This window comes from Myxocyprinus asiaticus, chromosome 8 (genome assembly GCF_019703515.2).
Source record: "Myxocyprinus asiaticus isolate MX2 ecotype Aquarium Trade chromosome 8, UBuf_Myxa_2, whole genome shotgun sequence".
Lineage (NCBI taxonomy): Eukaryota > Metazoa > Chordata > Actinopteri > Cypriniformes > Catostomidae > Myxocyprinus > Myxocyprinus asiaticus.
In genome coordinates, this window is record NC_059351.1 from 6,539,545 (window position 1) to 6,564,888 (window position 25,344).

Consider the following 25,344-nt stretch of genomic DNA (forward strand, 5'->3'; position numbering starts at 1 on the left):
CTGAAGATAAAGTCATTTTGGTCAAATGCATCCTATTTTCTCTGTGGAAAAATAGCCATCCAAGCGGAGGTATTCCTCCCTATTTTGCGGCAGATGGTGCGCAAGAGTCATTAACTACAGAAACTGCAATCTCCTTCGCCATTTTGAACAGTATGTCCGCTCCAATGTGGAAACTCCGGTAAGAGGTAAGCACCTTGAGTTTGTGTAATTATTCAGTCTGTTGTGTCTCTCAGCAGTAATGGTCCTTAATGCTGAAGTTGTTAGTTTAACCCTGTGTAGCGGAACGACCCGCCCCTCCCTCTCGTCATCGTCGCCCCACCTCTTAGGGCCGTCCTTCAGCCAGGCTCACAATGAGAGTTGGGCAGGAGAGTGAGAAGAGGTGCATAATTAATAAGCCTCGTTCTGACAGTGGTGGATGAAGCACACCTGATATGAACAATGCTTCATCGCCGCTGTCTTTAAAACGCAGAATGCACACGCTGGCATCCTCGCATGCCCAGGACCAGAGCGGGGAGGGTTCAGCTGAATTAGATGCAATGCCGGACCTGCTCCTTGGACCTGTGTCACCAGGGGAAACAGCATGCGTAGCGGGCGACAGGCTAGAGGCCGGGCCACCTTCCCCTCTCACCTGCTGAGGGCCTGGGAAGACAGGCTGCCAAGGACGCCGCCGCCCCACATGCTGTGGACCCAGGAGGGGAGCGCGTGCAGCCGTCGGACCCCGCTAATGCCTGGGCCATTCCTTGGACATTTCCCCGCCCTTCAAGAAGCCCCGTCTCACCACAAAGATGCCAGACTCCCCCTGTATTTTGAACACCATTCCCCCTGTACACTTTATTTTCTCCTTTTATGGACATTTTAAGTTTATTATTTTTTTCCAATAAATGCCTCTCCGAGGCTTGACACCACACCCACTGTGTCTGTCTCTTGCTCACTCCGCCACAGCTGTTTAATGCTATTTTCCAGGTTTAGTATTGTAGTAATCTGAGCAATCACGGAGTGCAGATGAATGAAAACAATGTCTGATGCTGACTCAATGCACGTCACCTCAACTGGCTCATATTACACACAAATATGGTCTTTTGTTGCCACCTGCTGGCTAAAATCTGCGATGTCACAAAAATAAATGTAAAGAGACACATCTAGCTCTTCACACACACACACACATATATATATATATATATATACACTTGATATATAAGATTGTATCGGCACAACCCTAGTAATAATTATATGTTATAATACTGTAATATTGCTATAATAATTTGTAATAATTACAGAGAGAAGTAGTACAGTGAGAAAAAATATTTTAGGTTTGGACTTTCGTTGAGGAAACATGACTACACTGGCTTCTTAATAACCATTTAATCTCATATACATAATTGATAAGTTCTTTTTGGAGAAACCATAATTACTAAGCTGAGCATACTAAATAATTGAGATGAACTTGTGTGCACTTGATACATTTTGAGTGATAAGGCAGCTTTTACATTCCTCTTTTTATAAGAACTGAAATAACCATCTCCTCAGAACTTCTTGAAAATTGCCCTTGCTGTCTCTACAATATTCAGTCTAATCCGAGGCTACAATTGTCAGCAGCATACAATAATGGAAGCTGCCTAGAAGTTCAACTTCAAGTGAGGGAAGGAAAATAGAAGAGGTAGGAGGGAGGGAAAGCCAGGACAGCTCAGTTCCTTTGGGTCTCATCAGCTTGTCGCCTGTAGTTAAGAAGTCACTCAGGGTTTCTCGCACGAGTCCTGTGGGTACTGATGCTAATATGAAGTGTCCGTGCTAGCGACAGCTTTGGGAGAGAGATGGAAGAGCACAGAGGCTTTGAAGCACTTCTCTGTTTAAAATCCTTCTTGCTTACAGAGTCCTCATTGCCTGAAAACGTGCATGCTGTTTTTAGAAAGTGCCCTAACTCCCCTGTTAAGCTGTCTGCTATGGGAGGTGGCTTTGTTGGATAAAAATAGATATGTTCATGTGGAGTCCTCTAAATATTTGATGGGGTGTAATTTGTTTGTGAGGACCAAGCAACAAGTCAAATAACAGGCATTGAAACAATTTGAAGGGATTGTTGCTAAAAATACACACAGTCTGTGCTACTCTGGGCTTAGCTAAAACTGGCATTGACAGAAAGTTTTTTTTCCAAGTAAGAACCTCACCTGCACAAACAATGATTTGAAGTAAATTTAGAATCATAACAATAACAATGTCATCCACTTCAGCTAAATAGTTCACCCAAAAATAAAAATTTTGACCATTTATCCAAATCACTTTTTGTCTTCTGAGGAACACAAAAGAAGAAATTTGTAATAGTGTACTTGTTGCTTTTTGATGATACTAGAGCTTTCAAGCTTCATAAAGGACACAAAAGCACCATGAAAATATCCTGAAAGTATCATCAAAGTGGTCCATGTGACTGACGTGCTATATTCTAAGTATTCCAAGCCACATGATTTGCATGACAAACAGACCAAAATTGAAGTTGTTATTCAATGAAAATGTTGACATGATTTTTTCATGAGAGTTCATGAGAGTAGTCAAATGTAAATTCATTATTTTCTGATTATTTTCAGAGTCTGATCTTTTCAATGAATCATTTGATCTTGTTTTGAACTGGTCTGAATGATTAGTTTCTCAATCAGACTGATCTGTTCAACTCACTTTTTCAATGGTTTCTCGAGTTCTGGAGGAGAAGATTATCCAACATAATCACACAGGAACTCAGTATGTTGTTTCCGAGAGTTCCGGTACCCTACAATTGGCAACATTATGGCGACAAGCGCCATCTCCTATCAGACATTTATGCAGCTGCTCCTGTGTGTTTACCTTCACCAGTGGTGCAACAGGAAGTGCATTGTGTCAGCAGCATGAAAGACCCGGGTTCAGATTCTTCTTTGAAACCAGGAAGTAATTGCATTCGCATTATCAGTGATGAGCGTGATTTGGAAGTTGCATTTTTTCCCTCTAACATTACATATTTACCCCACTTATGGCTAGGTTTAGGTCTGGGATTTGGGTTGGGTGGTTACAGTTTGTAAAATATGCGTTCCTCTTCACTGTATTACTGCCTGTACAGTAACTCGCTTAACTCGCTTAACACTCGCTTAACTCGCTTAACAATTTGCTTTTGGCGCCCCTCCGTGGGCAATAAATGGAGCTCACTCGTGCCCATACGCCCAGCAACAGTTACCGCTTTGGCCACTGGGGGTAGTGTTTCACATTACAGTGAGCACAGACCATTTTTAACTAAGGAAAAGTCAAACCACTGTTTATGATATCAGTGTGAGATCAGTCTGGATAATCAGACTTTTATCGGTTTGTTTCTCACACCAAGCTATCTGGCTTCAGGGGAATGTAGCACACATGTACTGTATGTATTGTGGCATAACTTGGATCTTACAGACCCCTGAAATCTTTCCACACCCAGAGTAGATGTGCTTCCTATTAGTGCTTACTCCCTCAAACAATATAATGTACAATGTTGCATCTCTAACCTTTTCATAAGCTGTAAGGCACTCTTCTATTGTGAAGGATTAATTGTAAGAAAACTCGGTTCTCGAAAGTGTTGTAAAGGGCAATTACTGTATATACTGGTTAATTAGGACAAATAATCAGATGAAATCACAGAGCCATGATTATTTAATAACACCACCCTGCATTAGGTTGGATTACACACAGCCTCTCTTTCCACTATCTGCAGCTTTTACTCTTTGATGATAAACTACAAAGCAGAATTAATGCCTGTAGATAGAACCTATCATTTTGATAAAGTCCCAGAAGCCAGGATTTTTAAACATTGTTTCCCACACAAAAATAAAAACCTCAATGTACGCAAGAGTTAATCTCATGAATTTTTGAATGAGGTGCATATTAAAAACATGCTCATTCATCGGCTCTCTGGTTCCAGAGCTGAGTGTGGCTGATCTATTTTTAGCTGTCTGTTGCTGGATTGTGGCATGTGAGCTACATCACCCCCATCCTCCTCCTAGCCCCAAAGCCATAGATAACAAGTTGGAAAATAGGGAATGTCACCAGTGACAGGGCCATGTTTCCCATGATATGCAAATGTTTTTAAATATATATTTCTCTGCTAAGACATAGCAATTACAAAACCCACCACACATTCTCATCTCACCTGGGATTAACCCTCAGTCTGGCAATGGATATGGAAGCAGTCCAAAGCTGAGATATTTGTGGAAAGATAATTTCTTTCTCCTAAAAAAGAGGTAGCTTTGTTATGAACAAAGGTGTAAGGGTCTCACTTTCAGAGTGATATCATTAGTATTAATTGGTATTTGCAAATAAAGTGTGCACATATAAAGTAAATTTTACACATACTATAACATATAATATTAATGTATTGACAGCATCCAAAAGGTAAACACCTTTACACCTTTTTTCACAGACATACAAATCCTTACAAATCCTGGTTGAAACTGAAATTGCAGAAATATTTGCAAAGGGTACCACCGCAAGTGATCTAGTTCAACACTTATAGTAATCATGTTCAGTTCCATAGCGGGAATCAATCATCGTAATCATGATGGTGGAACTTTGTCCAAGAAAGTTTGACCATGTTTGACCCTTTTAATGGGTCAAATGTATTTCACAAGCTGTAATACAGAGATAATTTCAAAAACGATTAAAAACAAATAGCTCCATTTTCCTTTTAGTGTTGAGACTTGATGCAATTTTAAATGAGAGGACTTGGCACTGTTGCACAGCCATTTTGTCACTTCGACGCAGCCTGCGTGTCAATCAAATGACTATCATCAAAGCATTGCAAGCACAGACTACATAATGGTTAAGGAGGCGAGATAACTTTAATAAGAGATATGACAGAAAAGGAGACAGCGTGTGTTGGCAGGGAAAATATGTGAATGGGCTGATGTCATATCTTCTTTAATCTGATTTGTGAAATTGAAATCCATGCATTTCAATGATTAATTAAAGAGCTTAACCTAAATAGTACAGATGAGAAGGTACTCACCTGGTAGAGAACACATTTTGTACTACTGTTTTGGAGTGTTAATTATGCTGACTGATTTGTTGACTTCAGTGGATTAAATTATGTCTTCAGAGGCGAAACGCTGGGCGTGTATAAGAAAAATATAAATATTTAAAAATCTGTTTCTTTTTCAAGATGGTGCTTGCATGTGCTTATCCAGAATGCCTTAACCTACAGAAAAATGCTAGATTATGTTCACAGGCATTATCGCAAGAGAAAAGACTAAGTTTTCACAGATTCCCTATCAATGATCCTGAGTGACTGAAGCTATGGCTTCATGCTATTCACCGGGATATCAAAACACCCATTGAGTCATTTAAAATATTGAGGTTATGCAGTGAATGTTTTTCCCCTGCCGATTTCAGACCAGCTGAGGGATCTAACAATATTAACATGCCAACGGGCTTATGTCATACGAGAGGCAGCTTGAACTCCACCCTCTTGTGAACATGCATACCCATAGCACAGCTGGCTGGATGTGAAGATCTATAGTAAAAAAAAAAAAAAATAATAATTTTATATTGATCTATTTCTTAAACACACACCTTGTAAGGACCAAGATTAGAACTAGATTGTGAATGCTGAATGTAGGAGAAGGCAGAGGACCCAGTTGCAGAAATGAGAGCTCAGTCAGGGAATACACTAAATGTCTTTTTAATTAGTCCAGAAGTAATTCCAAAACAATCCATAAAGTAATTCCAAACCGAAACTCCAAAAAATTCCAAGAGTCAATTTGAAAAAATGATAAACTCCAAATAGTTCCAAGGAGTCAATACAAAAAGCAAAAGAGGGTTTAGAACCTCAAAGGGGAAATGAGTGTTTCCCAGAAAGGTAAAATCCAAAAAAACTTCAAGGGAAAAAATTTGGACAACAAAAAGCAAAAGTCAGAAAATCAAACAGAGCAAAAGAATCCAGAGACAATCACAAGAGGGATTTATCAGAAGACTGGAGAGGTCAGTCTCAACATATCAAACACTGAGCATAGAACAGAGGAACTGAGCAACTTAAATACACTCACCGAAAATGAGGCACAGGTGAGTGGCCAAAACTAGTCCATAAACCTACCAGGACCCACTCCTCTAGGAACGGCTCCTGACATTTCTTCCAGGACAATCAGGGGCTGGGAGCCTGCCCAGTCTACCAGATACTGAAGAGACCTCCGTACTCATCGAGAGTCCAGAATCCGATGGACCGTGTACATTGGCTGACCTCTGATAATGCGAGGCGGAGGTTTGACTGTGGGAACAAAAGGAGAAGATACAACAGGCTTTAACAAGGAAACATGGAAAGTGGGATTAATTCTTAGAGACCTGGGCAAGTATAGACGGTAAGTAACAGGGTTTACTTTCCTTGCAATACGGAATGGGCCAGTGTAACGCTGGGCCAGTTTGCAGGACTCCACTCGCAAAGGCAGGTTCTTTGTCGAAAGCCACACCTGTTGGCCCGGGCGCAAGGTAGGTGCTGGTCGGCGATGACGATTGGCCTGGCGCTGATACTGCGGAGACACCTGGAGAAGTTTGTGCCGAGCCTTCCTCCAGGTTAGGTGGCAGCGGCGAACAAAGAATCATGCCAAAGGAACCCCAACTTCCTGCTCTTGATCTGGGAACAGTGGGGGGACAAATCCAAACTAGCACTCAAATGGAGACATCCCAGTAGCAGATGAACAAAGAGTGTTATGAGCATACTCAGCCCACATGATGAAGGATGCCCAGGTGCTAGGATTATTCGCAGCCATACACCTCAGAGTGGTCTCTAGATCCTGGTTCAACCTCTCAGTTTGGCCGTTGGACTCCTGGTGGTAGCCAGAAGACAAACTTGCCGACGTCCCTAGCAGCTGGCAGAAGGCACGCCAGAAACGAGAGGAGAACTGTGGACCTCTATCCGTGACAATGTCCTGTGGAATTCCAAAGACTCTGAACACATGGTTAATAATTATCTCTGCAGTCTCCTTGGCAGAGGGTAGCTTAGGCAAGGGGATAAATCTGCATGCCTTAGAAAACCCGTCAACTATAACAAGGATGGTAGTGTTACCTTAGGACGATGGGAGGCCAGTAACAAAGTCCATAGAGAGGTGAGAACAGGGCCATCGAGGGATGGAGAGCAGATGGAGCAATCCTTGAATAGATTGATGAGGCACCTTTCCTTGGTTACATGTTGGGCATACAGCCACAAATGCCCGGACATCCTCCTTGATGGTAGGCCACCAAAACTTTCTTAGGAGGAACTCAAGGGTCCAGGATGGCAGGTAAGGTGGAAGCTGTGACCCCACCTGAGGACCTGAGAATGGACAGAGCTTGGGACAAAAAAAACAGTTAGCAGGCCCCCCCAGGGTCATGTTCTTGAGCTTGGGCCCTTCTTACTGTGGTTTCAATCTCCCACCTGACTGGAGCCACAACCTTAGAGCTAGGGATGATGGGCCTCATGGAATCCTCACAATTAGTGGGCGAGTAGACTCGAGACCGGTTGAAAAACAGAGACCACCGAGCTTGGCGAGGATTAAGCCTTTTAGCCTATTGGATATACTCCAAGTTTTTGTGATCAGTGAGGACTAAAAATGAGTGTTGATCTCCCTCAAGCCAATGTCTCCATTGTTCAAGTGCTAGCTTGACGGCCAGCAGTTCCCGGTCTCCCACATCATAGTTTCTCTCAGCAGGTGTTAGATGGTGTGACAGGAAAGCACAGGGGTGCAGCTTGTTGTCCTCCCCTCACTGAGAGAGAATAGCTCCCACCCCCATATTCGAGGCATCCACCTCGATCTCAAAAGGCCTTTCTGGGTCAGGAAGAGTCAGGATGGGGGCAGAGGTGAAATGGTGCTTGAGGTCTTGGAATGCATCCTCGGCCTCAGAACTACAAATGAATTTGGAACTTTTACCCTTAGTTAGAGATATAAGAGGAGCTGCTACAGCACTAAAGTTGCACACAAACTTGTGGTAAAAATGTGCAAATCCTAGGAACTGTTGAATGTCCTTCACTGAGGTGGGGGTGGGCCAATCAGTAATGGCCTGAACTTTCTTAGGATCCATTTGAATGTTGCCCGGGCTGATGATGAATCCTAGGAACTGCAATGTGGTCACATGAAATTCACACTTCTCTGGTTTGATGAACAAATGATTATCCAGGAGGTGACTGAGAACCTTCTGAACATGCCCAATGTGTTCATGCAAGGACCCTGAGAAGATAAGAATATCGTCTAAGTAAACAAACACAAATTTGTTGAACATGTCCTGAAGGACTTCATTGATCAATACCTGAAACACAGCGGGGGCATTTGTGGGGCCGAAGGGCATAACTTGGTATTCATAATGCCCTGTGGGGGTGTTAAATGCTGTTTTCCATTCATCTCCTTGCCTTATGCGCACTAGGTGATATGCGTTGCGCAGGTCGAGTTTGGTGGAGATTGAGGCTCCTTTAAGCAATTCAAAGGCAGTGGACATGAGGTAATGGTAGCGGTTCCAGACAGTGATCTTATTGAGGCCTCTGTAATCAATACATGGGTGAAGACCACCATCTTTTTTGCCCCCAAAAAAATCCTGCACCTGCGGGAGAGGTGGAAGCCCGGATGAATCCTGCGGCAAGGGATTCCTTTATGTAACTGTCCAGAAAGAGAGAAGATACGGACTCTAGGGGGTATAGTGCCCGGGAGCAGGTCAATAGCACAATCGTAGGGACGGTGGGGGGGGGGGTGTGGTGGCCCTACTTTTACTAAAGATCTCCTGGAGATTGTGATATACAGGGGGAACTTGAGAGATCAGGGAGTTCTTGGGACTTGGGAGTGGTGTCAGGGGAACTCGAAAAAATACAGGTGGCATGACATGTGGGACCCCATTCTAGGACTGTGTTGGTGGACCAGTCGATATGGGGATTATGCTGCAGAAGCAAGGGGTGACCAAGGACTACAGGGAAGTAGGGAGACTGAATGAGATGGAAAACCATCTCCTCATGGTGTTGAAAAATGGAAAGGCGTAGAGGGAATGTTTGATGTGTTATCTCTCCATGGCCCAAAGGTCATCCATCCAGAGCAGTAACAGCCAGAGGAAAGGGATTCACAGGGAATACAGAGCTTCTTAGCCAGGGAAAAGTCCATGAAATTTCCAGCCGCACCTGAATCTACCCAGGCCTGCAAGGAGTGGTTATGATCGTACCAGGAGAGTGTGACTGGAAGAAATAATCCTGAATTTGTGAGAGGAGTGGTTAGGGAAGCTCCCATCACAGACCTCCACAGTAAAGGCCACAGTAAAGGCAGCACCGCTCCCTCATGCGACGGTCACATTCAGCAGGGGAAATCCTGGTACCTCCCAGCTGCATAAGTTCGGGGGGTTCTTGGAAGACTTGAGCCAAAGGGCGTACAGGAGTTGGGCTGAGAAGCTTACGGCTACACACTCACTCTCTTAGCCGGTTGTCCGAGCGGATGGCCTCATCTATGAGGACCTCGAGACTGTCAGGCAGGTCTTTGGTGGCAAGCTAATCCTGGATGGCCTCTGAGAGACCATTCTGGAAGCAAGTGATAAGGGCCTCTTTGCCCCAGCCACTTGTTGCTGCGATGGTGCGGAACTGAATGGCATACTCCACCACGCTACGATTGCCTTGCTTGATGGACAGAAGCTCCTTCGAGGCTTCTTGGCCATGGAGAGGATGGTTGAATACTCGTCTGAATTCCCCAACAAATGAGGCATAACTGGAACAGAAGGGGCTGCGTGCCTCCCAGATGGCTGTGGCCCAGAACAGGGCTCTTCCAGAGAGGGTGACAATATAAGCAAGCTTGGCTCTGTCAGAGGGAAAGGATGATGGCTGCAACTCAAAAGTAAGGGCACACTGAGTGAGGAAGCCATTACAAGCACTAGGGCCTCCTGAGAAGTGCTGAGGTGGAGGTAATCTGGGTTCAGCCACAGGACTGGGGCTAGGTGACCCTGACTGATGCACAGGGACTGAGTCTGGATCAAGGGTGGCAGGAAGTCACCAGAAAATGTCTTGTAGAGCAAGTCAGGATGTCAGACAGCAGGCCATCGTGTTTAGCCATCGGGGTCTCATGCTGGGCTAAGGCAGCCCCCTGATGGGCAACTGCCCCGAGAAGATCCTGTGAACTGGAGGAATTTGCTGGGTCCATTTTGTGGCTCAGTGTTTCTGTAAGGACCAAGGTTAGAACTAGATTGTGAATGCTGAATGTAGGAGAAGGCAGAGGACCCAGTTGCAGAAATGAGAGCTCAGTCAGAAAATACACTAAAATGTCTTTTAATTAGTCCAGAAAATAATTCCAAAACAATCCATAAAGTAATTCCAAACTTAAACTCCAAAAATTCCAAGAGTCAATAGAAAAATGATAAAGTAATTCCAACAGAAGATCCCAAAATGTTCCACAAAGTCAATAGAAAAAAATGATAAAGTAATTCCAAAATAGAAACTCCAAATAGTTCGAAGGAGTCAATACAAAAAGCAAAAGAGGGTTTAGAACCTCAAAGGGGAAATGAGTGTTTCCCAAAAAGGTAAAATATAAAAATCCCAAAAAAAACTTCAAGGGAAAAAATTTGGACAACAAAAAGCAAAATTCAGAAAATCAAACAGAGCAAAAGAATCCAGAGACATCACAAGAGGGATTTACCAAAAGACTGGAGAGGTCGGTCTCAACATATCAAACACTGAGCATAGAACAGAGGAACAGAGCAACTTAAATACACTCACAGAAAATGAGGCACAGGTGAGAACAATAACACATGATACAATGGCGGGAAACTGAAATGAAACACAATGAGGGCCTCTAGTGGCCAAAACTAGTCCATAAACCTAACTATTCAGAAGACATTAATTAATCCACTAGAGTCATATGAATTACTTTTATGAGGACTATGTGCTTTTGGAGCTTCAAGATTTTGGTTCTCATTCACTTGAATTGTATGGACCCACAGAGCTGATATATTCTTCTAAAAATCTTCATTTGTGTTCTGCTGAAGAAAGTAAGTCATACACGTCAGGGATGGCATGAGGGTGAGTAAATGATTAGAGAATTTTCATTCTTTGGGTGAACAATTCCTTTAAACAAAGTTTGGACTAATCTGGGCTTGAAAAATTAGGCATTGAAGTGCTCCATTAGTAAACTAGTGGCTAAATCCATAAGCAAACTGCAAACTACAACAACAAAAACAACTGCATCTACAAAAAGCGAAGCTATTAGCTTAAGTACATTTCTCAGTAGTGAGGTGGTAGCTTCACAAGTTTTTAAAATCAAGTAGCTTTTCAGTAGCATAGCTATTTGAATAATTAGGTAGCAGGGTAGCTTTGACAAAAGCTACAACACTGCATTATACATCAAGCCGTGTATCTGGTAATTACTGTTGGTGGGTTTAAATCAGAACTAAAGATGTCAGATTCACTTACAATGTATTGGTCACACGTGATCACAAAACCCGATTACCAATTCAATCTGAATCACTCTCAGACTGCTCACCTCTGCACTGAATCGTTTGGAGCAGTGTCTCCCTCACCAACACACTAATGGAATAACATGGAGAACAAAGAGAATGCTGGTTGCAGTGGATATTTATCTACAATCAATGGAAACCAAACCTACAAATATGTCCTATCATTTGCCAGTGACGAAGAAGGTCTTTATTAAGTTCACCAAGTGTGCAGCTTGTGAACAACTACTGCAGGTAAAGACAAAAAGTACCATGTTTTTAGGACATACCATAACTTTGAGCACCATGAAAATACAATGGTATAGGAATATGGCAATTATATATCAAAGTACACTGTACCATGGTAGTACTATGGTTATCTTTGAATTACATTGAAACACCACGTAAATACAATAGTATATGAACACTAACCATTTATGAAAGTAACATGGTAGGGTGATGTTATTCTTTGAAGTACATTGAAGTACCATGAAAATACAGAATGGTACATAAATATGGTAAGTGTATAGCACAGTACCATTGTATTACAATCTGATACCACCAGGTATTAGAGTGTTTTTGCCCAGGTGTGTTCACACACACAAGGAATTTGGCCTCTAAATAGAAGCTTCCAGTATTCAAGTACAAACAGAAATAAGTTTGCCCAACATTGATCATAAATCAAAAAATAGTTTATAAACTATGTTTTTTATGAACAAATGTTTTTTTTTTTTTTTTCCTTAGACTTCAGGTTACTTTAAGTATTGTTGTCCCTCAAGCAGAGGACAGGTAGGGCTTTATTTACGACAGTACAACACCTTGTGCTATAGTGAAAGACTGCTGTGTTACTGTGACATTCTGTATGTGACAAAATTAAAGTATACAAAATTTGTGTCATGAGCCAGATGCTTCAGTGCTGTTTCATGTTTATTAGCCACCTGTGTCAACTGCATAACAAGAGTTACTTGCCAAGAGGGAACACTCTTTTGTCCAGGTAGGGAAGGGGTTAACCTTCCCGAGTGATTTCTTAGTGTAACTAGCCCTTATGTGGTAGTGTACAAAAAGATTCATGCCACAAGTAATCAGTAGCAGGGCGGCATTCTGCTGGAATTAGTCATAATGCTTCCAGCACGACAGTTGGACAGTTCCCATGAGGTATTGAGGCCTGCGGGTGCTTTCAGCACCAAGGACCGATCTTATGCAGATAGGGCGAGAAAGCTAGCGTGTCTCGCTTCCTTTGAAGTTTTATGAAAAGACCATCGACAGCAGATCAGCTCCGCAAATTCCTCTGCCAGGAAAGTTTAAACTGCCCAGACCAATTTAAGGTGTTTTGACACATGCATCAAATGGTGCATCAAATTCAACACTGGACACCACCAAACTCCTTTCTGGTGTATTTCATATATGTCACCACTGACGTGTTGTTTGTTTGATTCACGCGTCTTTATATTGTGTTTTGGTCGGAATGATTTCAAAACCAGAAATACTGCCAGTTATTAAGGCATTTTATATGCCATTTTAGCCCCATTGGACTTGTTCGTGGTGATCATACTGTGTTTGGTCATTCGAATGAGTGCTTCTCAAGTGGACAATGCTGCTGAACAAAGGCATGTTGTTAGAAGGCTGTAGGGAGTTAGCGACTTTGTGACAGTATATTTACAACTGCTGCCATTTATCACCACTAGATGTAGGGAATTTGCATATTGGTTAGCTTATGGCTTAAAGCTTATGTCTGTGTCTTTCACTAACCATTAATGCAAGAAATGTAGCTCAATAAGGGAATTAATTATTAATTGAAGGAATATTCAAAAAACTAATATTTACATCCGATCAAAGTCTTCGGCCAGCGATGAGTTGATCAAGACGTAAGGTTAATTTTTACAGTATTACTACTTTCATGGCCATTGAGAATAATATCACAAATAGATTGAAATATTGTTTATGAGCACATAGCATTTAGGATTGACAGATTTTAAGGCACCAATATGAATTTCTCAAATACACAGTCAACTTCTCTTTTAATACAAACAAGACTTTATTAACTAATCTACAACATAAAACTAAACTAATACGCACAGACGAACATAAACACAGGTTGGCTATTGAGCTTTGGTAAGTAATTATTTGTAAAACACCAGCACTTTCTATGAAAGTTTGGAGGTTTGTACTTGTGTAGTTCTTTGGCTGGGTCCGCAGAAAGTCTTTGTCTGTTGTGTTGATGTTTTGAACTTCTGTTTGTGGATTCAGATTGTGGATGCCGGATGGGTGGTGAAATGAACAGGTGGAGCCTGACTCCCACAAGGTAAAATATTATCTGTTAGTCATGAGCTTTATATCTTAAGTACAACAGAATATATCAAGAATATATCAATAATTCTCTATATAATATATCAAAAATTAGAGGGCCTCTCTGTGTAATTCTCTTCATTTTCTTCTGCCTCCAAGCACTACAATACGCTGAAGTCATTTTGTGACATCTTGCATTCTATAGCAGAGGAATCATTCTCCCAACTTGAAGCTTTTCAGGTGATGGAGAATAAATAAACTGGGTCTTTTTGAACGGAAACCTGATTAGGGTCCAAATCAGTCGACTAAAGCACGTGATTGGCCAATGACCGCCGTCTTTCTTTGGAATAAGAAAGTAACAGCTGCAAAAGCCCATAAAGAGGTTCTATACCTCTGAACACAATGCAAGCGTGTCCTGCACTCAACTGTGTGCACTGAACTGTGTAACCGTACATCACGGTTCCCACCTGGAAATGCCCAGTAACGTGCTCAAAGCATTTATGTGAAGTACGAGTGGGCACAGAGTCTCGGTTTTCTGGTCAAGAATTTGTAGGGATTGGGTTTGCGGCAAAGTGGGGAGCAAAAGAGCTCTTTATTGAGTATGCAACTACATCTCTGGGCAACAGCTTTGAGATGCGTACTCTTATTTTTATGTTTGCAAGAATACTTGATTTTAACTGAACTTCCTCAACTCTCCCACGCTCAATGTCTGTGCCTCGTGCACCACTCATCTGTGATCTGTCCGGAGCCACAGCGGGAGTACTGTGGGAAGCTGCAGACGTGGTGGTGTCCTCCAAGAAAAACGACAGCTGTGAGCGTAGTGTCTTGATGCTCATTCATTTGCAGTGAACACATTGGGCATCTATGAATGCTACTTCAGCGTGACAACAATTGTGCCCGTCCAGCGGTAGAATGATTTGTCTACCATATGGGATACAATTGCGATATTCCATCCTTAAAAGGACATATATATCGTTAGTATTACTCTTTTAGTTTTGTTGTGCTGTGGGTAAAAACACACACACAAACAATTATACTTGCAAAGAAGTACTTTTTCGCTGGGCATCCAGGGAACAGGTCTTCTGCTGAAACTTTGTAGGCGAAATTCACGCTGCTAAGGCAGGAGGGAAGATATCACTGTCCGCTGTCTCTGTGTGTAACTGATAGCAAAGGTGTGATCCACTGAGAGAGATCCAATCTCAACTCTGAAGGAGAAGTTCTGAAGAAGCTGTCTTTTGGCCCGCCTTTATATGCTCGCTGAGCATAGAAGGCGGGACTTCAAAAGTCATTAGCCATTAAAACTGGCGTGATGGAAAACCATTCAGAGAGATTGGGGGCTCAGGAGCGTAACGTTGAGTGAGCGAATTGAAAGGAAACTATAGATTTTTTCAAAATTTTTGCCAAGACACAATGCGACCATTCACATTCATTGTCCATTATCTGTCCCAGTTTTAAAAAAATTATTCAAAACATATTTTTACGTCTGAAAATGTAAGCAAACTCGAGTGCCCAGCACGCTGTTTTCTGAAGGAATTTAAAGACGGTAACTGAGTGACACTGGTAGAGTGAAACATAATTTTCACCTCACAATAATGGCAAGATGTAATTCTTCTTTGACATATGATTGTTGGTATTCTAAATTACTAACATTAAGTTATATTTTATCTTGAACTAAAGATAAGTTGGTAGAGGTTAATTAATATGAACGCAGTTAATATGCACATTGTTTTGCCGGTAACAGTTTTTTCTAACACTAAATGTTAGCTGACATTACAGATGTAAAGTTATTACATGGACGCGATGTTAAGAAATATCTTTTAATATCTTTTCATAATCTATTATGTTGTTGTAACACTTGGGACATTCTCCCTAGCAGTCACTAGAGGTTGCTAGAAGGATTAAGACTTTTAGTTTGAAGATTGGTTTTTGTTGTGTCTCTGTTCTCTGTGTTCCCCTTGATTGATCCCAGCTGTGTCGTTAACCTTGTTAGTTCTTGTGTATATTTTGCTCTTTGTTCTCTCTGTCTTTGTCAGCTGTCAACCTTCCATAGATGTAACGGTTTGTTTTGTGGTCTTGTTTTGAGTTCTTTGTTTATTTCTCTGAGTTTTTATTAAAAGCCTGCACACAGATCCTCCTCTCGCCTCATTCCTGCAGACGTTTCAGTGCTCGTGATTAGCGGTTCGAGCAGTTACTGGTGGTTCTTCTTTTATATATGCAAGCTATGCTGATAAAAGATAGTAACAACAGAGAAAACAATTCATCAAGGTGTATGTAAAATCCATTGAGCTATTTCTTAGTTATAACTTTACCATAGACTATGCATCTCAGCCATGATGACCAATTTAAATTCTAAAAATGATAGCATATTATTGAGTCTAACATCTTACTCTTGTCTTAAAACTCATTAAAATATCAAAAAAATAATTTTAATAAAATATATTGAATTATTTTGTACATTTTTGGTAGAGATTCCTGTGGGATATCTCGGGGAGTCGTGAGTGTGCCTGACGTAATTCTTTAGTTCAAAAAAGGTTGACAGTCTCATCCCAACATTTTTTTTTCTGCAACCCCAAACTCCTCTACAGCGATATTGTCATCTTTCCCTGCATTAATTTTTATTAATGCATTAGAGTTGCCGAGTGCCAATGAAGTGACATAGTCAGAGAGTATGGAGCAGAGACAACATAGCGTGTAACATCAGAGCATTGAGCAGAGAAAGAACACAAGGCAACAGTGAAACTATTTCAAGCGCTGCACATCTCCAGCACAAAAGCGCAGCTAAATCAGGTAAACTATGTTTGTGATGTTTGTTGTCAGGTAAACATGTGGTGCTCTAATCTTTTATTAGAGAAACACAATAGTGTGACCAAGATACTATCAATCTGTGTTTAAAGAGGTCGCAATGATTAGCTGGATGGGTGGTTAGTGTAAGGAGACCCCCCAAGAGCTCTGACTCAATTCAAACACTGGGAGAATGTTTATCTTTCAGCAAAATATACTGTATGTTTAACATGGCCAAATTAACTCTAAAGAGGCTCAGTAACAAAATGGTGAATGTCATGCAATGGTCTAGTCAAAACAATTAAAAAACAGTGTTTTTCAGTGTTGGATATGTAATTCATTACAATGTGAGTATTGGTTGCGGATTACACAGATTCACACTCAAGAGATTCATCCCTCCTTGCATTGCCATCAGTTTTGATGACACTCAGGCCGAGGTTTCAATAATAGAATCTTTTTAATTTAACTTGCACGATTCCATATTAAATCCTAAATTCCACGAATGATAAAACTATAGACATGTTGTTCTAATTATGAAATAATTTATCTTGCATTTCAGAGTTGATCTAACATCACAATATGTGCATTCAAAAATGGATGTTTTTGCTGCTTGTTCAATTTAGTCAATTAAAGTCTAATGCAACACAATTCCTGAACCTGTTGTCACAACTTAATTTTGTTTGCATGCAATCAATTTAAATTTGTATAATGAAAGTTTACTTGATTTATTTGCACTGGAACTACATAAATAATTTGTATTGGCCATAAACAAATGGCGTGTGGAAATCCAAATCCAGACCAACACAGACACAATGGAAATTGATTCGACTGTTATTTTTTTAACCTAAAATCATATGTAGTTTATTTCATTTAGAACAAAATTTGTATATTTATTATTGATCAATATTTTTTTAATGAATTAACTGTGTGATGTGCTGATTAATTCATCCAATTAATCTCAGTTAATCACAAATCAATATTTACTCTGTCAGACCCCCAATTAAATATAATATAATATATAATTATTAAAATAATATATATTGTATTGTAAATATTTATTAAATACTATAATTCAGATAATTAAAATACATTACATCATATACATATATATTTAGTGTATGTAGACCAATGTTTTAAACAGTAAAGATGCATATTGTATGTCTGATTGTAGTTTTAATTTTTATATGCCTCAGTTGTCAGGCTTTAGAAGTTAAAGTTGTTAAACATGTGAGGATGTTTTCATGAACCTGTTGCATGTCCAGCATAATTTTACAGGACTATTGAAAAAGTTAAAACTGGTTTTGTCGATAGTTTAAAAAGAACTTCCATAAAATTCTTTGCCATAAACCATGGATGTACCTTTATAATAACTTTCATTTATTTAAAAAAAAAATATTACATTAATGCTTAAATTTTTTTTTAAACTGGAGTGATGCTCATATCCTCTATTGAAAGCCGCTGCTCAAAAGAACTCAGAAGTGCAGTTGACTGCTGTGTGAGGTCACAGTCATTTAATATATCATCACTTAACAATCTCAGAGGAGCTCACTGTAGCTCTGTGTTGAAAGGTTTGGAAGTTATTTTTCTCTATGGAGAACATGAATGGTATTGTTACTTCTGGAACCTGACTGTTGCTCTCTATTATGTAGTAATATTTTGTTGTAAAGTTTTAAATAGGTGAACATCTTCACCTATTTAAAAGGTGTAGGCATCTTGTAAAAAAAACTCATTAAGTTTTTATGTTGAAACCTGAGTCACAAGACTATAGTCTCTTTCATTTGATATGCCATTTTGAAAATTTGAGTGATTTATCACAAAAATGGTAACCAGAATTTAGATTCAGAATTTATAATATATAATTTTATTTTAACATGGTTGGCAGTGATTGGATGATGCTGGCCATTACTTGTATCATAATTAATTATACTAATTTCTAATTGGTAAAATGATTCAGCACTGGCTATCACTTGTTTGTTTGCAAAGAGCAAAGAGAGAACATTAAGATTTTGTTGCCAAAGTGCTAAAAAAAAAAAAAAAAAGACAAAAAAAAAAAAAAGACAAAAAAACAAACAAAAACATTGTTACATAAAAATCAAATCAAGTTAAATAATTTTTATATGTAAAGTTTTTATTTGTGCTTTTCCCAGTACACATTGTTCCAAAGCAGATTTACAGAAAATCCGCTGTAATGTCTGTAACATCTTAAAAACATGAATAACCAATACTCCCTGGTAATATAATAGACAATTTGAAAAATAATATGACTTTCTATAGCTAGGTATTATTTAAAATTTCACAACTTAGTCCCGCTGTCCCCATATCAGGACATACATTTTTAGGAAAACTATGTGCTCTCATTATTTATTTGTTTATTTGTTTATTTTTTTATTTTTTTGCATGTTTATTAGGTGCTACTAGTTACAATCAAAAAGGGAAATGAAAAATGCACACATCAGTCACGCTTGGGACCCAGGAGGGTATTAAAGCAGGGTGAAGTTATATATGTGTTCTAGGGTTAAGTCGCCTCTTGGAATATCTGAAGGCAAACCTTAAAAGTTCTTAAAATAGAATAGATATTATACATATGAAAAACTGATAGCTTGGCCTATTATTTAAAGAGGTGCAGGCTTTAAAGCCCTTGATTTTACTTTACAGTAACCTAAATATTGAAAATATATAATTAAAACTACCTTTGTTATAATAAAACCAAGCAGACTTTTCGGGATGTGGGAGCGCAACTGCTTGCATGAACAAAACAGACAGTCCAACTAAGCTGATCCACCAATCAGAACGTACATTTCAGACACGATTGGATATTTGCTTACCAATCACATTTTCCGTTTCAGTAAGGGACGGGACATTTCCAGCTCCTAATGCTGCACAATCATCCCTGGAGAAACCATAATTTGCACTGTAAATTGTTTTCCCTGCTAAACGTAATGTATATACATATAACCTACATTTAAATTGAACTTATGAAATAAGTTGTGAAAATACTGCATGTATTGCATCCGTGCTAGTTTTTGATGCTCTTCGCAGATGCCAGACAACTGTGTCCCGTAATTAGCCTACATCACATTGTTTATTTTTTGCCTTTTACTGCTGTCGGTGGTGCCTTTTTCTCGTGATATCAAATCATTTCAATTTATATTTCTATATAGGAAAACAATTTCACTATACACAGAAAAGCACATTATAGTAGTCTACACAAATAAAACAAATATATATGGCAATACAAGATAATGTGTTAACGTGAACATTACTACTCTCATATGAGCTATACAATGCTTAACAGTTTATTGTGAATTATGTATGTATTAGTTTATTAATTAGAGTAATTATAAAGTATTAACAATTTTCAAAGTAGCCTAATGAAAGATCTGTATCTGATCTAATTAAAATAAACAGAAGATAAACTAAAATATTATGTCAATAAAAGCCATTTCTTTACTTTGTCACATATAATATGGCAACAATTTTGACACTTGACAATAAATACACAACAAAGCCACAGCACTGGCTGAAATGCATGGATCACACACACACACACACACACACACACACACACACACACACACACACACACACACACACACACACAGACAGACACACACACACACACACACACACACACACACACACACACACACACACGTTGGTCTACCTATCATTATGAGGACTTTCCATAGACATAATGGTTTTTATACTGTATGAACTATAGATTCTATCCCCTAACCCTAAACCTAACCCTCACAAAAAACTTTCTGCATTTTTACATTTTCAAAAAAACATAGTTTAGTATGTTTTTTAAACGATTTAAATTATGGGGACACTAGAAATGTCCTCATAAACCACATTTATAGCATAATACCCTAGTAATTACCAGTTTGTAACCTAAAAAATTGTACTCGTAAACCACATAAACATGCCCCCCCCCCCCCGCCCACACACACACACACACACACACACACAAACTGTTTTTTATATCATATAGGCTTCCATGCGTTTTATGGATTTTATTCAGATCTAACAATAATTTCTGTCCCCTAACCCTAACCCTAGCCCTAAACCTAACCCTCACAGAAACCTTTTTGAATTTTTACATAAAAAAAAAAATAAATAAATACAAAAAATAAAAAAATAAAAAAAAAAAAAAATAAAAAAAAAACTTCGTTTAGTATGTTTAATAAGCCATTTCACTCAGGGGGACCGCTGGCTGGGCCCCACAAGGTAGGTGATCTCAGGTTTTACTATCCTTGTGGAGACACTTGGTCCCCACAGTGTAGTATAAACATGTACAGGTGCATCTCAATAAATTAGAATGTCATGGAAAAGTTCATTTATTTCAGTAATTCCACTCAAATTGTGAAACTCGTGTATTAAATAAATTCAATGCACACAGACTGAAGTAGTTTAAGTCTTTGGTTCTTTTAATTGTGATGATTTTGGCTCACATTTAACAAAAACCCACCAATTCACTATCTCAACAAATTAGAATATGGTGACATGCCAATCAGCTAATCAACTCAAAACACCTGCAAAGGTTTCCTGAGCCTTCAAAATGGTCTCTCAGTTTGGTTCACTAGGCTACACAATGATGGGGAAGACTGCTGATCTGACAGTTGTCCAGAAGACAATCATTGACACCCTTCACAAGGAGGTTAAGCCACAAACATTCATTGCCAAAGAAGCTGGCTGTTCACAGAGTGCTGTATCCAAGCATGTTAACAGAAAGTTGAGTGGAAGGAAAAAGTGTGGAAGAAAAAGATGCACAACCAACCGAGAGAACCGCAGCCTTATGATTGTCAAGCAAAATCGATTCAAGAATTTGGGTGAACTTCACAAGGAATGGACTGAGGCTGGGGTCAAGGCATCAAGAGCCACCACACACAGACATGTCAAGGAATTTGGCTACAGTTGTCGTATTCCTCTTGTTAAGCCATTCCTGAACCACAGACAACGTCAGAGGCGTCTTACCTGGGCTAAGGAGACGAAGAACTGGACTGTTGCCCAGTGTTCCAAAGTCCTCTTTTCAGATGTGAGCAAGTTTTGTATTTCATTTGGAAACCAAGGTCCTAGAGTCTGGAGGAAGGGTGGAGAAGCTCATAGCCCAAGTTGCTTGAAGTCCAGTATTAAGTTTCCACAGTCTGTGATGATTTGGGGTGCAATGTCATCTGCTGGTGTTGGTCCATTGTGTTTTTTGAAAACCAAAGTCACTGCACCCGTTTACCAAGAAATTTTGGAGCACTTCAGGCTTCCTTCTGCTGACCAGCTTTTTAAAGATGCTGATTTCACTTTCCAGCAGGATTTGGCACCTGCCCACACTGCCAAAAGCACCAAAAGTTGGTTAAATGACCATGGTGTTGGTGTGCTTGACTGGCCAGCAAACTCACCAGACCTGAACCCCATAGAGAATCTATGGGGTATTGTCAAGAGGAAAATGAGAAACAAGAGACCAAAAAATGCAGATGAGCTGAAGGCCACTGTCAAAGAAACCTGGGCTTCCATACCACCTCAGCAGTGCCACAAACTGATCACCTCCATGCCACGCCGAATTGAGGCAGTAATTAAAGCAAAAGGAGCCCCTACCAAGTATTGAGTACATATATATTAAAAGAACATACTTTCCAGAAGGCCAACAGTTCACTAAAAATGTTCACTTATGATGTATTCTAATTTTTTGAGATAGTGAATTGGTGGGTTTTTGTTAAATGTGAGCCAAAATCATCACAATTAAAAGAACCAAAGACTTAAACTACTTCAGTCTGTGTGCATTGAATTTATTTAATACACGAGTGTCACAATTTGAGTTGAATTACTGAAATAAATGAACTTTTCCACGACATTCTAATTTATTGAGATGCACCTGTACATACACACGTTGGTGTGGCTATCCTTATGAGGACTCTCCATAGACATAATGATTTTTATACTGTACGAACTATAGATTCTATCCCCTAACTCTAACCCTCACAAAAACTTCTTATGATGTGCCCATCAGTGCAACTGGGATTTAAACCTGGCTAGTCACTTCTGCTAGCTAGCTAAGAATTAAAAGATGCTAGCTAAAAGATTGGAGATTAAAATGATACCAAGTTTGCCTCGTTTTAAATAAACACTAAAAACAGAGATGAAAATTTACGTTCATTTGAAGTTCTACTTTTGCTATTGTGAAAATGAACTTTTGGCAAAAAGTTTTTTAGTTTTTTATTTTGCCGCAGTTTTTCTCTACACAGTGTTGATATGCCAACAAGTAAACAATGAAGATTTATCATATCAGTGTGTGTGGAAACATTCAGATCATGTGTGTTACAACTAGCCCCATGTTAGTTTGTGCCCTGCTCTTCCCTACCTGTTCCTACAGTTGGTGTTACTACAGAAATGGCACACATTATGGCTAAAGAGCCAGAATGATCTCAAAAAGTATATACAAAACACAATTCAGAAATGCACAGCAGAATTCACATTCACAAAATCCGATTCATAAATACAAAATACAATTCATAAATACACAAGTTAGAGCACAAATATTTCCCCAATTGCCCACACAAATACTTCTCACTTAAATACATTTAAAAAGTTTTTTACAAATACATATCTATCAAGTTCTTGAATTAATTTGCATCAAAATATTTGTGAGTGTTGTTACATTTATTTATGAATAGTTTTGGATCGTGTATTGCTTTGGCTTTGTGTGTGGCTATTTTGACAATTTCCTGCCAGGTTTCAAATCAATTCAATTCAATTTTTTTTTTTTTTTTTTTGAGGAAGTTCTCTTTAGTCAATCACATTGAGCTTTTAATTCACCAGTTGTATCATGCCTTGCTGAAGTTTGGTGGATGTCGATTCCCTGTTACCATAGTTAGTCATTCCTATGAGAAAAACAATAGATTTGGCTATTTTAACAACAGAAAACATGACAAAAGGTGTTTTTTGCACTTCAGACAAAGTAAAAAAAAACCTGGAACTGATTTTTTATTGCCTTTCAGTTTGACTTGGCTACAAGCTTTTGAGCTGCAGAGTCATACAGATCAGCGGTCTCAAGACATAAGTTTATATTTACAGTTTTTATGTTAATGTTTTGTTATTTGATTCGTAACATTTACCTGCTTTGTTTTCTTCATCAAAATGTTTATTTATATCTTTTAATATGATTATTAAAGTGTTTTGTACACAAAAAAATATTTAAATATTTGAAACCCATGAAAGCTGATGCAATTTCAATGGAAGATCTTTAGTTATTTTCATATTACAATTTACAGCCTCAGCAGACAATGAAAGAAGGCTTATACTTTGGTACAGCTAAAATAGGACGCATAGAATAAAACTATAAAGAAAAACAAAACAAAACAAAAGAAAAACAAAACAAAACAAAAAAAAAACACAAAGAAGGGGGATTCAATAATGATGGGGATTAAGTACATTTAATAAAACAAGAAATATGCAGTAATGCAATGTAACAACAATTAATGTGGTGTACAGATGTTTGCCCCTTTAACTAGAAAGACGGGAGCATGTCCTGGGGGAGGGATCACGCATGTGATGTGAATTGTAGAGTCATGGCAGTTCTTAAATAAATAAGGATATATACACATTGAAGGGTGTTGAATTCACTTCATTAATAACATGACATGGTGTCAGAAGTACTGTGGAAGTACAGAGAGTGAGAGAAAACTGAGTGGAAAGGGGCTAGCGAGATGAGTGAGTATGATACGGGTCCCGCAGTGCAGCCGCTACAGTTCCAGCCAGTTGTAAGCGTGCCTCCGAGTGCTACATTGAAATGGATAAGGCAGTTTGAAAGATTTAGACTGGCCAGCAATCTGCATCTCAGCTCTCAGGCTAACCAGGTGAACATGTTAATATATTGCATGGGAGATGAGACAGATGACATGTTAAGGGGACAGCCTTTATCCGACGAACTTTTTGTGCCCAAAAAGAACGTCATTTATGAGAGTTCAAGATTTTATCAAAAAGTGCAACAAGCTAATGAATCTGTGGGCAATTTCATAACAGCAATTTACACTCTCACTGAGAACTGCAACTATGGTGCACTGCATAATGAGCTGCTCATTTTAGAAAAAGCCATTAACATGGCACGAAAAAGTGAAACAATCAAAAAGCAGTAGTGTAACCTAGGAGGAGACATGAAAAGTGGAGCTGAAATTGATGCAGTTGAGGCTAAAGAATGGGGTTTTGGTAAATACTGCCGTCAGAACAGTCTGCAAAGCTCACCACATTTATAACCCCATATGGACAATTTTATTTTAATCGGATAGCTTTTGGCATTGCCTCAGCCCCTGAGCATTTTCAAAGATGCATGTCTGTGGTCATAGAAGGGCTGTCTGGGGTAGTGTGCCAAATGGATGATGTACTCATCTGGAGTGAATCCACAGGGTCAGCATGATGAGGGGCTACATGCAGTGCTGGCTAGAAATGAGAAAGCTGGCATTACACTTAATATGCAGAAATGTGAGCTGGGGAAAGATGTGGTCAAATTCCTGGGTCACATAATCTCAGCTAATGGAGTGAGGCCTGATCCAGTTAAGACTAGAACGGTCTTGGAGATGAGAAAGCCATATAACACTAGTTAGGTTTGCAGTTTCTTAGGTATGATCAATCAACTAGGCAAGTTTATCCCATGTCTTGCTGTGAAGGACCGACCACTGAGGGATTTACTGTCTAATATAAACCAGTGATGTTGGGGTAGCACCCAGCAAGAGGCCTTTAACCAGCTAAAATGTGAGCTGTCATCCCCACCAGTGCTGGTGCTATACGATTCAAATAAAGAGCTGAAAATGTTTGATGATGCTTCATAGTACGGCCTTGGAGCTGTTCTTTTGCAGAAAGAAGAGGAGCATTGGAGACCTGTGGCACATG